We start from the raw sequence: 12273 nt of genomic DNA on the forward strand, positions 1-12273 counted from the left end.
TTATTCTCTCTGGATTGAAATAAAATAAAGTCAGTACATGAACCTCATATGGAAGGGTTTCCACATGCACAGTTGCACACCACACGTCAACAGCTTTGTAAATATAAATAAATAAGCATACTACTTCCGGATATAACAAAAGGGAAGATTTAAACAACAAAATGGAGTAAATAAAGTGTCAACATTAAACAGAACATACCCCAAACATTACAGTACATTTAATAAAAGTTTAAACTCACATACCTGAATAAAATGCAATAAAATCCGCACAGTAGCTTCATGTGACCGGACAACACCTAAAAATAAGAGTCCTGTTTAACCACCTGCATGGAGCCAGCCTAATTAGTAAACTAGCATAACACAATTAGCATAACTGCTGTGCTTCACTCGACAATAAAAACTTTTCCAAGATAAATTCGTCAATTAGACAGCATTAGACAAAGTCTGAGTGGTCTACAAATTAAGATTTATAACACTATTAAGCGTTTTTCCCCAGGTTTTAACCCTTAATTGGCAGGGGCACTATAGCGAACACTTACCTCTCCTCGGTGGCCTGGCTGTCTGAATCACACAGGGAGAGACATAAACAGGGACACAGGTCACAGAAAGTAAGAAAAATACATAGTGAGACACTCAAACTCCAAAACAAAATATGTACAGGAATAATAATATAATCATAAATGAATATAAAAAATAAGTTTGGACTGTATACAGAATTTTTCACTTTATCTATTTGAAGAGTTTCAAAGAGGTATTGATTTACCAACAGTGAAATAGGGTTATACATGACATTTATTCTTTCAGGTCCTTTATCCTTTTAGATTGTTTTTGCACCACTTGTGTATACTAGAAAAGAGCTTCGGATACTTCGTCCTAACCACGTTGACTGTGTCCCTGAAGAGCACATTTACGCCCAGCGTATGTCAAATGGTCCTTGAACATAACTGCTCAGGCCTCAATTTGAGTAAAAGCTGGGTGGAGTTTGCCAAAACAGTCCACACTCCAGAGCCGGAAAGTATTTGTCATCCAAATCAGATTTTGTGTTGCCACGGGAGACGTGGGTCCACACAGAGAGGATGCATACAGTACGAAATGAGAGTAGTAACAAGGCTGTCATCACGGAGAAATGTCAAATATTCCGCCCCGCTGCCGACTCCTCAGTGCAGCTCGCCACTGTTGAGGCCCGGCCCACGCAGTCAAAAGTTCACAACAACAATAGAGGGCATTGTGGGCTTTCTCTAATCAGAAGGGCCTTCCAGTTAGAGCTGAGCACTTCTGAATTCTAACTATGCCAACAGAGATATGGAGTAGGATTAAACTCGGAGTGTGTGGACCTCCTCTATGCAAGGGGTCAAACTGCAATTTTAAAACACTTTGAGCGCTCGCTTTTAGCCTGGGTGGAGGGCCTGGTGGGTGGGCTTCGTCATTTTGGGAAAATGTCAGTCGATCACAGAAAGTGATTTGATTGGATCTCAGACTGAACTCAGGGGGAACAAGCACACATTTTCTTCACAAATTATTCCCAAAACCGAGAGCTGCTCCAGTCGTTATTTAAGATGAGCAACTATCTTCTAAAGCCAAAACCCACAGAAATCAATGTTGCAAAATTATGCTTTATGTGTCATTTTGACACCAACAATATCATAAATCATCATATTAATTTTTCAGATGTGAGAACAAACAAATAAAACCACAGTGGAAAACACAAGCACCACAGATCAGAAAAAAACAGAAAACTGTCCATCAACCACATCATTTTCTGAGCAAAAATACCAAATAAAACCAATAAATTGATAATTGTTAAAGTTTTGGACCATGAGTCAAGTTATTTATTTCACAATATTAGTTTTTTGACATTTTAAAGACACTTAATCAAGATCGGCCAATTAAGCAAGAGAAGAGAACAGAAGAGTTGACCTTTGACCTTTGTAATTCAGGGCAGCAACAGAAAAATACACATTTTCCAAATATAATGGCAGTTTATGAGAGTTCTCTTTACCATAACACAGTAGAAGAATGCACATTTCAGAAGCAATAGTCACACAATCAAAATACATCACTGTTAAACCTCCATTCTCAACCTGAACTAACAACTAACTGTACACCTGATGACAAGTTTCAACTTCATCTCTCCGCTCATGTCCTCCCCCCAAAAAAACCTGGCATTACTATCCTGAACGAGGGAGCAACTTAATGATTCATATTCACATCATTATTCTTAATACCTCTGAGTATTCTGGTAATATTTGATAATTGCAGTGGAGTGACCTTAGGACAAATGCCATTATGAGTTTAAAGGATGACGACTAATCTGAAAGATGTAATTCCCTTTGAATATTCGGAAGGCCCCGTCGACGCTCAATATCATGTTTGAACTCAAGTTTTATTTATCCACCGCTATTTGATATCTTTAAGATACTGCAATACAAATAAATTATTCATGTCAATTAGCTTTTCATCTTCCAAGATGCAAACTTGTGTGATCCTTTTAACAACTATTTATTTCATGCTAAAACAGAGCTCTCCCTGGAAGCCCACTGCTATCGCCTGAGGACATGTCTTTTAAATAAAAGCATCAGAGCTTTGCATACCTACAATTTGCATATTAAAGGCACTGGGAGACAGATGATAGAAGAATTGGGTGAAGCAATCTAATCATCGCTCAAGTCTGACTGGAATCCCAAAGTCTTTCGGGTTTGGCCTTCAGAGACGCAACGGCAGCGAAGAAAATGTTCACAAATTGGCAACAAAAATCTTTTCAAGTAGTTATTGTTGGGGTTTTGATGAAGGTTGGTTGGTTGGTTGTTCCTGGGAGCCATCGGCCTCTGTTGTGCCGCTCTTTCTTTGGGTTCCACAGCGTTTCTGACAACTCAATTCCTGCCTTACTTAAGTTGAAGACACACATGGGGGCGGTGAAAAGAGCTGACATGTTTTAGGTCTCTAAAGCCAATCTGTTTAGGAGAAATCCTAATCCTTACAACTCTGGTCTTTCTTTCATAGCTTTGGCCGTCATTTCTATTGGTTATGATACCTGAGAGTTTGGTAACTGGCGACATTATTTAATTATAAGTCCAAGCGTTTCTACCGCCTCATTTTGACTGATTTTGAGGGTAGTCCAACCAAATCTGAGGCGGTGGCAGGCATTAAGAATATGGAAATAGCCAATCTTCTCTGGTCTTGTTTGTTTATGTAGTTCATATAGTTTCATAATCAGTTAAAAAGTCCTTGTAGTACATTTAACTATGGCACCATTCCATTAAGTTGCCCAAAAAAGGCCATACCATCAGCAAACGTACACAAAACCAGATCACTGGAACTGGTAAACCTATGGAATTACACCTGCGTGTGGTAAATTATATCACGTCATCATGAAACAACTTGTAAAGGACTGATGCGTGTAACGGATTGATAAGATCTTCTTTAAGACTGACAGTAAAGAGGGAGAGAGGGGGGGGGTGACACGCAGTGAAGGGGCCACAGGTCGGAGTTGAACCCACGGCCTCTGCAGCAAGGATTCAGCCTTGGTACATGGGGCACCAGCCGCCTTTTGAACAGCATTGTGTGCAATGTCAGTGGAGTATTCATTCTCAACATGTTTTTACATCAGACAGAGGTGATTTTACAGTTTCCTGGGGTTGTGGATTTTTGAAGGAATTTTAACAGGATTTGACTGGAACCCTGCAACAAATACAAAGTAGAGCTGTGAGTGTGTACGTGTGTCCTCTCAGCCTGCATCATGCTGATCACCTCTGATATGCTGCTGCCCCGTGGCTACAAATGCCCTGTTTAGGCAGAGACAAGAAGACACCAGCTAATATCATGGTCAAAGACATCTAGCTCTGTAGTTCTGTGGTAAATCCACCACGCAATTTGGCCGGATTTAGAGTAAATTGATCTTGTTATTTTATGTTCTGCTGTATGAATGTAAAGGTAGGCTAAGTGGAATTAGATGCATGGTGCTGCAAAAGAAAATAAACAAGTATTAAAATATAAAGGAGCTCATAAATCTACACTCTTGATAAAAAGGATGGAATAAAGACGGAGAAAATCACAGATATAAATTGGCTGAAGGAGGAATGAAGGAAAATGAAGAGGAAGCTTGTTAGATGTGGTTGAAAGCTCTAAAAAACCCAAAGTAGACTGAGTTGAGATTTGTTTGTCACACAAGCTCTAAATGTCGAGAGTAGATTTCAAAATGGAAAGAAAAAGAAAAAGAATAAAGGGAGGCAGAAAGAAAGAACCTTGAATTAACCAAAAAGAAGCCCTAAATCAACATCTGCTGGTGTATAATTTGGCGAGAAAGAAAACAAAAAACAAAGAAGGCCTGACCAGATGAACAAACAAATGTTCGATATAAACTATATCTCTGAAGAATCTAAAGCAGAGCTGCAGCTCAGAGTGGCCACGAAGTGCAGTGAAGTGCAGAGCAGCAAACTCCTAAGCCAGCGTCACTCTGACTTCCACTGATTTGTTTGCCCCGTGGCTACCGGCGTCCTGTATCGGTGGAGACAGACAGGACGAGAGCTGCCTTGAGTCCATCCACCCCAACCGCTAACGGGTCACATCACACGCCGGTGTCACTTGCATGTCCGCTCACTTCGGACCTGACCCACTTCACCCAGTCCAACCACCACTACACCACCACCATCATCATCATCATCATCATCATCATCACTATCCTCCCTGCCTCAGCCGATAGGCCCTGACACCCTGCAATCTGAGCCACGCGGCTATTTAAAGCTTTCATACCATATCAGTGGCAGCGGCCCTTCCGCCCGACATTGTAACCGACAGCAGATTGATGCTTGGCGAGATCACGCAAATGAGGGCGGCGGGGTGTTTATGAGTAACAGATCATAGTAATAAAGAAAACTTCTCAGAGAAACTTCTCGGTGGAGGATGGGCATGTGTTCTGGGCAAGATGGTCGAGCGACGGGCATCAGCTGCGATTAACATCTCTGTTTTTGTGTGGTGCTTAACGACTGAGAATTACAGAAAGAAAGAGGGTGCGTATCAGGATCAGAAACAACACTACATGTTAGAAAGAAGAAACCATTGTAGCGGCCACAAGAAACCGAGACAAAAAAATAACCATAGAAGAAAGAAATAAAACTGCTCCGGGTGAAGTGAAGTCTTCCTCCATCTCATTGTCGTGTCTCGTGCGACACGTTGGCCAGGCGTCCTGGCTGCGTGTCGTGAGCAGGGTCCGAGTGGCGTGCACACATCCTCAGCACACATGGCGATGCACAGCTTCGCAGCCACCCTCACCCATCGCCACCGCCGCCCTCCACAGATCCATTTAGAGCCTCTTTCCTGGAAGGTTCCACCTCGCTTCGCCCAGGGGACAAATGTGAATCGTTACAGTCAGAGCGGCTTTGTTACAAACACTACGGTCTCACTGCTAGCACGCCGGCTGGGCCCTGCTGATAGCTAGTGCCACTGCCAAGGTGGGCCTGAACACACACACACACTTACACAAGAGTGCCACAAATTCCTCCAAGCTGCCCGAGAGCACACAAGGGCTGAATGGAGATGTGCAGGAGGAAGCCAAGTACATGTCGACCCTAACAAGAACACAGCTTTTAAAATGTGAAGACATGGTTAAATGTAATATTTCAATAAAAGATTGACATCATTTTAACATACGCTCTGATTTCACAAAAACATGCAGGTATTGAAGCAGCTCTGGCACAGGAATTAATTTCGGTGCCAAATTTTCACAGGTTTTCAAGGTTTAATGAACAACAGAAGAAATTTCAATTATCAGCTCAGGTCTAATAAGCTTTACAGGCCATGGATATAAAAGAACAAATAGTGCCAAAGCAACTCGATACAAGGCAATTCATCTTTTAGAAAGAACATAACGTGTAATTGCTCCACAGAGATGATATGTGGATAGAGAGATGGAGAACAGAAGAGTTAAAGTGGTGCGAAGTGAAAACATGAAACTACAGGAGATTTTTTTTAATGTGTGGACATTTTAATGGCGCAAGAGCCGCTGAAAATTTGAAATATGTTTTGCTTTCTTGCATTTTTCAATCACAAACTGATTCAATTCAATCTGCCTCATGTTGAATGTTTGATTTCTACACCTTCATATGTTGAATCGAAGTGTTTAACTGGCTGCTACTGGATTCATCCAAATATTTTTGGAGCTTTTGTGTGACCACAACTTCCTGTAAGTTGTTCATCTTGTTTTCCAATTACCTTTAAGGCTTTCTAGCAGCAAGGACTAATCTCTGCATTCTTTACATTTATATTTGATGTACTTGTTACTTGGCAGATATGGTGTTTCTCCTTCCTTGAGCCAGATTTCACTTTTAGTTGAAAAAGGACAGAGAGGGAAATATTTTCGAACTCTGCATTTGAAAGGCTTCAGAAGGTGATTTGGATCTCGGGTCTCGGAGATCGGCGGTAATCAGAAGCGGGTTTTTCAANNATCAGCAACTATTTTGATAACTGTTCAATAGTTTCAGTCATTTTTCAAGAAAAAAAAAAAAAAAAAAACACCCAGAAAACACCCACACAAGTTCACATGGCTCTCCCCTTCCCCCTGCCTTCCTGTGCAAATTTGGACATGATTACAAGTGAGAAAAGCCGAGGGGGGTCTGGCTTCACAGCGGAGATGGAAGACACTGCGAATGTGTGCGTTTTTGTGCTTGCATAGTTTTGCATGCGAGTGTGTGAGAGAGAAAAAGACCCCCACACACACATACACATGCACTTCAGCCACACAGAACATACAGTCCCAGCAACATGAAATTCCAAGTAGATTTAATATGCACAGTTGCACAAATGGCATGACTCGGAAAGCTTCCATCCCTCCCTTTCTGAGGTGAAAAACCTCCTGTAAGTACTTGAACAATGGCATTTTGCTGGTTTAACATACCAGTTATGATTGAATAATACTTTCTCGTGAGTCTTTGATCTCAAAAAAGCAAGGCAAACCTAAATTTTGTACAGATTAAGGGTTGTTCAAAGCTGCAGAATGACGGCAGTTACTTTTTTTTTCATCCCCCTTTCCCTCTCCAACTTTTAAGTCGCCCGAGAGGAGAATCATTACACTTCAAAAGTACTGGCCTTCGCTGTAAGAGCCAATCATTAAATAAAAACTCAGGGAAGAAATACACCTAATTACGGGCAGACAAATGCACTTAATTCTCCTGTTTTTTTCCCCCTCCTCCTGTAGAGCTCAGAAATGCTTAAAAAATGCATGTCGTCAACCGTTTGGAGGATTAAAACTCGCAACAGCTCAAGCATTTTTCACTTTACGCGTCGAGGTTTCACCGGCTTGAAGAGGAGAGGGAAAAAAATGACGAAAGCTAATTCCACGGAGGACAGGAGTTGTAGTGGAGCGCGTGGTGGAGGCATTTAGAGAAGTGGCACAACCGCGAGCCTTTGCAACACAGACGGCGAGACTCGCTGCAATGTGGTATGGCCGACTCATCTCCTCATGCATTTATGAATTTACTACTGGTGTGTCATTATGGATCCATGCTGTCACAGAAAACAGCTAGAGAGTAGGAAGAAAGGATATAGGGTCCACAGGCGGGAGGTAGTCCACAAAATTAGGGTGATATTTTTAAACTCGTTTTGGTTTTCCGGCCTGAAAGTTTTTGTTTTTGGTCTACTCTCCCCAAATGTTTGGCCACAGCCGGAAGCTGTTTCCAGGTAAAAAAAAGTCTAAAAAACACTTGTACACTACTAAGAGAGTGAGCTGTGGCTAACATTGTGGAGAATTAAACTGCTAAGGAGACAAATATTTCCCCTTTAGGAGTTGGTGGAGAACAAAAATGAGCTAAAATGAGAGTGCATTTGGACCTACATTCATCAGGTGGCTGGAAACACCACACAAATGAATAAAAATGTGCTCAGCAACTGCTGGATGGGGAAAACGGTTCGCCAACAGGTTCACCGTATCAATTTAAAAGGGGAAAAGATATCATTGTTGTAGTCACAGCTTGTTTTTGTTACCCCGAGGCCAAAACATTCCTTATCACAGGTTTAAACATTCACAGTTAAAATATTTTTGTGAGTGTGAGAAAAGCTAAAAACTAAATTAGCTAAACAAATACAAGGCTAATGTATTCAGTGTTAGCATGGGTGAAGTGCAGGTTGTGCTAGCCTGCTGGGCCAGCTGTGCTGTAGGAACAGAAAACCAAGTGAAACATAAAGCTGTATCGTCACTGGGTAGCGATAGCATAACGTCAGCATACAGAATGAGCTCATCTTTAACAGCATGTTAGCTAAATAATGCCTTAAGTTGAACACACACATTTAAATGCTAATGTTAGTTAGAAACATCTTTTTAAAACATTGTAGACAGTTATATTTAAACAACTTGAACATTACACTTTCTGTGTGACTTTCAGTTACATTTATATTACTCCTTCACACCTGTCACCTGCTCACACTGACTCCCCTGGGGTTTGTAGTCTTCTCAAAAACTGGAACAGGAGTTGTAGCATCTCAAGCTATATTGCGTCCTGATTCAAACACCTCATTTGAAAGAGCTCTTTTTTTCCCCTCACCTGTGTGATTTTTTTAATTAATATCTGGCCAAACAAAGCCACTGCAAGTGTTCCTGAATTCTTAAAAAAAAAAAAACCATCTGAATATCACATTACTGATTTCATCCATGGACTATTAACCAGCTGAACTCCTAAAAGTTCCCTTAACCCATCACTCCTGTCCCACATGTTCATTTTCTTAAGATATTAGGCAATTTAATTACAGTTAAGAGCATTAAGGAGCAATTTTAAGTATAATTTGCAGTTCATGAACTGTTTTTGAAAATTACTCTTAATATAATTAACTTCCGTCATTAGGCCTAATCCCTGCAGGCTACAGAGGCAATGCTTCCTTTAAGAAATTACATACATGTAACGCTACATTCATTCCTTTTCAACAGGAAGGTTGGACTGCAAAGGTTTGCCTCCTCAATGGGGTAATTATCTATTTCCAGTGCGAGAGTACAAAACAGTGCTAAGTCCATTAACGTCTGGGAGTCTCTCTAGCATGAATAATCATAAACCAACCAAAAAAAGTAATTGGCCTGTTCAGAAGACAAAAATACACAGAGAGAAAGGACACATTTGAAGTTCATTTACTCGAGAATTTAGGGGAAAATGCCCAAAAAAGGAGGGCAAAGGGCAAGAAATCATGGATTTTTTATGACCACATTAACCCTGCATTGAATTGCACTGTCTGTTCATTCTCTGGTGAAGTATACCGCTTAATTAGAGCAGATATTTCCTTGTCGAAAATAGTGGGGGCCAACGTCTAATTAAATCAAGAGGACAGTGGCGTATTAGGGATGGGAACGCCCAGGCAGCCATCCACCATCGGCCATGATGCCTTCATAAAAAATGCATACCGCTCCCCGAGAAGAAAGCTCTAATTTACAAAAAAGGAAAGGAAGAGGTTGAAAATCCATTCAGGGCTGAGGGTCTCAGCGGGGTGAACCTCGCACCTTGACGGGTAAGTGATGGTTTGCTTAACGTCTCCTCTGATGAGGTTAAGGACGTGTCACTTTGTCTTTGGCCGAGCTTTAATCAGGCTCCAGCCGGCCTTCTGGCACGAGCCGCGGCTTCGCCGGCGCGTAACTGACCGGTGATTTAGAATGATATGATTACACCTACACCGGCATGCTGCGCTGTGGTGTGAATTAGGCCCCCCCACCCTCCTCTAGAAAATGTGTAATGAGCGATGTTCCCTGCACCCAGCTGGGGCCCCGCGGACTCAGCCATGAGCCGGCATCCTAATCAGCCGTCAGCCAAAAAAGCCGCTGTTGCCGGCGCATTAGAATCTGTGTTTGTGCATATCAAAAGATTTCCACAAACACATTGGCAAAACACATAATCACTTACCCCTCAGAGGGAGAGAAAGGGGAGGTTGGATGAACGATAGACAGACTGACATATTGTGTTGAAGGAAATCACTGTCGTCATGTGACAAGCAACTAGTTTTTATGTCTGTGTCATGCCAAACATCTGGCACATCCCACATGGGATTACAGAATGCCACCATTTTACAACACATACATCTTCCAGTAATACATATAAAAGCAAAAATAAATGACCATGTTATAAAGTACTACTATATTCTTTCAAATAACATTTGAAGTAATGAGTTTTCAACTTAACACTGTAAAGAACTGCTGCAAACCTACAATTTATCTTGATAAGGAGCTTTTTTTTGCTCATCTCCCAGGCTTTCTTCAGATAAACACCTAATCTACATGTTTCATATGTGAACAGCCAACTCAATCGAAGTGCATCGTCCATATTTACTAAATCAATATCTGTTTTTATCTCACCAAACACAGTATTGCACAGTTCCTGATACAATGGGCAGTAGAAACCAAACTAAACTCTTTTTCTATGCCAGTCAAACAGCCCATTGAACAAATCCATTTTTCTTCTTCCAGAGTGACACTTTCATCCATGATCTCAGCTGGGCACATAAGGCTCTTTGCTTTTTAGATAAATTATATACAACGTAATTCACACCATATTCATATTTTATCCTCCTGAATATACGCAGTTTTGGTTTAGTCCATATTGCATCAACCCATTGCTCTCCATACTGAGTAAACACAGATTGAACATACAGCTACCTCACCAAACCCATAGCTAAAGAACAATGTGCACACATCTTGTCATTTGTTTATCCTATATCAATATCTTTTCAGCCTAATATCTTCCATATCAAGTAACCATTTCCACAACTGAGCGATATATATTTTCCAGCAAGCCTCACATGGTTCCAACCCATGTCCCTACTAAAGCTAACTTTGGCGCATATTTGTGCACACCCAGAAAGTATCTAAGCCCCAAACCCCAGCAGAATTATTAACCCCAGTTTGGAAAAGTGTTTGAAAGGTCATATCATTCAGGTTTTTACCATTAGTCCTATTTAATTGAATGGCTCAGTGCTTCTCTGTGAGGAAAGTCAGACTGGACACACTGAAAGCCCAGAAATGATCAAAATAATATTGAAAACACAAAGTTTTGGCTGTGATGTTCCATCACCTCTGAGCTGAGAAAACACCAAAAATGACCACTGAGTTCTTTCACAGCAACTTCTCATTAACCAGACTAGAGCTACAGTGTGTTCAGTCTTCGCTCCAGCAGATACACTGTTTTCACCAGATATTAGCAGACTGCAAGGAGAGGGGACTGTTTAAAGGCTTCATTTCTCCATCCGTTCTATTCACCACTGTCCTAATAGACACAAATGGTTGGGGAACATTTGATTACAGCATTTACTCTGTGTCTGAGGTTGAGGCCAAGACTCCCAGAACAGACACACCATAAGCAAAATAAAGGAACAGGTGAAACAAATGAAATTTGAATCTGCAGCCTAACTGTGTAAATAAATTGAATAGGGCTCTTAAACAACTTCATGTAAGTTATCAATACAGTAATGTTCCTGAGGCTCATCAACTCCATGAAGGGCTTTAATGTTTTAAAGCTGCCATTTAACTTGTGGTTTGCCGATTATTTGACCTTTAAGGTTGTTTTTTAGTCATTTTTGTTGTTTTGATCAAAAAGCAGTTTGCATATAGACAGACTTTTGTCACCTACCTGTTGTGTTTTGGTGGTGTGTGTCAGCCTCCCTTTCTGCCAGCTGGGACCCGATTCATCACCACTCACTTGCTCTCCTTCTGCAGAGAGATTCTGCACTTCACTGTATATCCTCAGCACTGATCAACTGACAAAGGGCAAAAAAAGAAAGAAAAGACCTCCATTAATGCGTAGAGAAGTCCAAAGTGTCGACTTCACAACATGCAGACATGTTGTGTTTTGAGCCTGAAACATATTCACACCTGAATGAAGAAATCCCTGATTGTTCAGCTGCTTAACGAGCTGGGTTGATGACAGAAGTTGCAGTTTCAAATCCAATTTTACTCTTAATAAAATCACTTCCTGGCCTTCAACAGTCATTTTATACCCTACACAACAGAAGGGGGAGATGCTGGAGCAACTGGGATCATTGAATTTCTCTTAAATGGCCGTCTATCATGACACATTTATTATGATACTGGGATAAAAACAACAGAGAAACCTATTTGAACACAGCATCTATCGAGGCTACAGTCTCAGCACTAAAACTCTCCTTCTGGACAATACTTACATGTTCCTGTCAGTGATTGTGTGCTCTTTATACTCACAGCAGCAGAGTTTTCCACTAGATTCAACAGGGAGGATGTCGGCGGATGTTTCTCTCACTGATCATGTTGACAAACTGGACTGCATTTGAAAAAACTTT

At 41.1% G+C, this 12273-nt stretch overlaps 1 long non-coding RNA gene across 1 annotated transcript; it reads right to left on the reverse strand.

Annotated features, from left to right (window-relative positions):
• Positions 1 to 243: 243 nt before the first annotated feature.
• Positions 244 to 11714, reverse strand: LOC118339740. The gene is made up of 3 exons (XR_004797328.1): positions 11589 to 11714; positions 540 to 561; positions 244 to 296 (listed from the first exon to the last, which is right to left on the reverse strand). It is a non-coding gene; the product is annotated as an uncharacterized LOC118339740 (long non-coding RNA).
• Positions 11715 to 12273: the final 559 nt, after the last annotated feature.

The sequence above is a fragment of the Morone saxatilis genome, unplaced genomic scaffold (assembly GCF_004916995.1).
Source record: "Morone saxatilis isolate NCDOM2014 unplaced genomic scaffold, NCSU_SB_2.0 Contig6, whole genome shotgun sequence".
Classification (NCBI taxonomy): domain Eukaryota; kingdom Metazoa; phylum Chordata; class Actinopteri; family Moronidae; genus Morone; species Morone saxatilis.